Raw genomic sequence first — 3,391 nt, 5'->3', positions numbered from 1 at the left:
TACGACGATGACCGGACTCTTTAATCACGAGCGCCTGCTTCGAAACTTCCTTCATGGGGCACAACATACTATTATGCTTCATCTGACCTGGGCAACGGACACACGCACCTTGGTAAAATTTGTCGGCACCATGACCTCGTTTGAAACAGTTCCGGCAAAGATTGTACCTTCTGATCAACTCTTCTCGTGCGCGAAGACTGAGTGCCTTGAATTCATCGCATGACCAAAGTGCATGGTCGCGCGCGCCCGCATGCTATACACTGACTCGCTTTCTTGTCGGAATCACTGCTAAAAACCTTGCTCCTATTTCCTCTTCCGCTGTTACTTAATTCTCTTCTATTACCTGATACACTACGGGAATCGGATGTGCGCGTCCGATGTACATCCACCACATTAGCCAATGCTGCTGCCTGACGGTCTAAAAACTCCAGTATTTGTGGGTTTCTCCGTGAGTCGCTGGAGTTCCCACTGCTTACTAGTCTCAGGATCTAGACGTTCGTGGAGTATATGAACAACCATCATATCCCAACTTTCAACTGGGATCCCCTGGGCACGTAACTGGCGCAGCACCTCATGTGTCACATTCGACATACGTTGCAGATCATTAGGTCGAGGAGCACCCTCAATAGTTGGCAGCCGTAACAGTTGGCGCAAATGCTCACGACAGATACGATATTTCCTGTCGTATAACTGCTTGNAACCATCATATCCCAACTTTCAACTGGGATCCCCTGGGCACGTAACTGGCGCAGCACCTCATGTGTGCTTTACCAACCAATGATTTTTTCAAGTACGAAAACTTGAATGCAGGTGGAACATTCTCATTGTTATGGATTGCAGCCCTAAATCGGTCACGAAACCCCGACCATTTGGTTAGTGTCCCATCAAAATCCCCCCACGTATTTTTCATGTCATGTTGTTGGTATGGCAGGTTTACCTGCACTGCTAATGGTGGCTGTAATATTGGCGCTGACACCAGAATCGGAGTTAAGGCATTCACTTTAGTTGAAAGTGCCGATTTTGTTGAAAATTAATTTGCTTCCACTACTGCTACAACATGATCATAAGTGTTCGCCTTCTTGGAGTCACGCTCCATCAGCTTTTGATGCGCTTCGATGAACCGCTCATAGAACTTCTCTAACCTTTCGGCACAGACCTTCACCTGCTCCAAAGTGGCATCAACAAATTCTGCCTGCCGCGTGTACTCTTCAATACGTGCAATCGACTTGCAAAGACTTTCAAGCACCCCTGCGATTTTGCGCTAGCTAGAAAAAAAAAAGATACAAGTTAGTAGAAAATAATACCAATTTTCTCTAACAAATACACTCATTTACTTCTGCTTGGCTAGCGCAATTAACTTTTCTATTTATTATCTCAAAAATAAGCAGTTATCAAAGCTTCAGCAACTCGATTCGCAAATTAAATAGTATTTCACCACGATCAGCATTAATGGCTACTCGTATTTTGCTGTTGAAAGTACACACACTCTTACAGCTGTTGGGTAATACAAACATACATTTATACACATACACATGCACGATCCAGAAAATAAAGGTCGCGCCATTCGCGGACCGCTAACCCTCTCTTCGTCGATTTGACAGCATCCACCCATTCGCTGACGACACACAATACTTTTGTTTACATTTTCTGGTTCGTGACATTTTAGGTTATTTCAACTTTACAAATTTACAAATTGGAAAGATTTTGAGCGTTGTTTTGTTTTTTGTGAAAACTTATAAAAAAGTTATAAATTAAAGAAAAAAATGAGGTGTGCAGTGATTAATTGTGCTAGTGTTAGTGCCAAAGGATCTGGGTGCAGTTTTTTTACTTTTCCGGCCGACATTGAGTTGGTGGAAAAGTGGATCCAGTTCTGCCGGAGACCAACGGATTTCAACGCCCGAACCAGCGTCATCTGTGTAAAACACTTCACCACTGATGACTTCGAGAACGAGCTACCTACGAGAACCTATAAATTGAATCCGGCAACAGATCACATGCAATAAACGGCAACATTTCATTACGATGTATTTTTTATTTATTTGTTATTTGAAAATATAACACGTTCCCCTGATAAAGCTTTTTATTTATACATACTGACCTTCTGCTTCCTACCGGAAATGTTAAGCCGTATGCATAAAAACTAAGCAATTGCTTTTTTCTTGAAATTGCATACCTTTCACTTAAATTTGTTTGAACATAATATTTGAATTATTAATAAACAAGCACATGTACTTATTGCCAATAACAATTTCTATTTTATTTAGTTTTAAACTTTTCTTTATATATTTATGATTACATAAATCGGTTCTCGTTTTATTACACAGGATCATCTCTACTTTTTATAGAAAATTTTGAAAAAAAGTGAAACTAAGTGAAGTATTTATTATTGGCAGAATAAGTGTCGAACCCTACGTGACTGCTTCTAAAAGCTATCGTGTTTCACGTGGCATATAAGACTTAATTTCATTATTGCATTAGTGTTTTTTATATGTATGTATATGAATAGGATATAATATATTTATGTATTTAAAAACCCACATCTTTAAGACCGCGCATCTGAACTTGTTAAAATCTTGCCGTGTCACAAACATATTCGTTATTATATAAGGACTACTACGAAGAATATGAAAAAGAATATCAGTACTGCGAAAATTTTTATCATCAGTTTGGAAGTACTTCAATATTTCACCATGCGCCGCTTCTATGTTCAATTCGGCATCTTGTATGTTTGTATCGATACGCTCCACAGTCTCCTCTTGCTCCTTAACCATATGTGCTGATTGTTGAAATATACCGCCTAGCTCGACAATAGTCGATTCAACGTTCTGCATAGTCTCAGCCCGCTGTTGCACGTAACTATCGGAGTCATCATATAATGCAATCTGCTGCTGCGTCTGTATTCCACTACCTCCGACTGCACCCAGCAATGGTGTTGTATCACTTGCGGCCATGTCAATGCTTACGGCCGTATTCTCTTCGCTTGACAGCAAGGAGCCCTGTTTCGCTGTACTCGAGCGAACAGTGCTAGCAGCAATTGGTGACTGCCCGAATTGATCCCGACGCGCTTTTTGTTGTTGAGATTTTTTATACCACTTCTAGTATCTGTTTGAAGTCGGTGCCCATGCTGGCTAATTTAGATTGTAACGCATACACCATGATGTAAGTCAATTCTTGAATCTATTGCTCGATCATCAACAAGACTCTTCTTTTTAGCCACTGCAAAAGAAGAGGTAAAGTAATATTTATAATTAAGAACACCTATTCATTTTATACTCACGCATTGTCAATTTTTCCAACTTGGCATATGCACTTGCTATGTTTTTGCCAATATATTTGTGACCATCATAAATTCCTTTCATACGTCAATTGTTGCACCATAGCCTGTAAGAAA

The 3,391-nt window shown here is 40.2% G+C and overlaps 1 pseudogene; it reads right to left on the bottom strand.

Moving 5' to 3' along the window:
• Positions 1-1,030: 1,030 nt before the first annotated feature.
• Positions 1,031-3,156, bottom strand: LOC108361070 (syntaxin-5-like; annotated as a pseudogene).
• Positions 3,157-3,391: the final 235 nt, after the last annotated feature.

This window comes from Rhagoletis zephyria, unplaced genomic scaffold (assembly GCF_001687245.7).
Source record: "Rhagoletis zephyria isolate East Lansing unplaced genomic scaffold, Rhagoletis_zephyria_1.1 Rzeph_scaffold_00692, whole genome shotgun sequence".
In the NCBI taxonomy this organism is placed as follows: Eukaryota; Metazoa; Arthropoda; class Insecta; order Diptera; family Tephritidae; genus Rhagoletis; species Rhagoletis zephyria.
The sequence above is the reverse complement of the archived record's forward strand: the minus strand, read 5'-3'. Positions and strand labels throughout refer to the sequence as shown.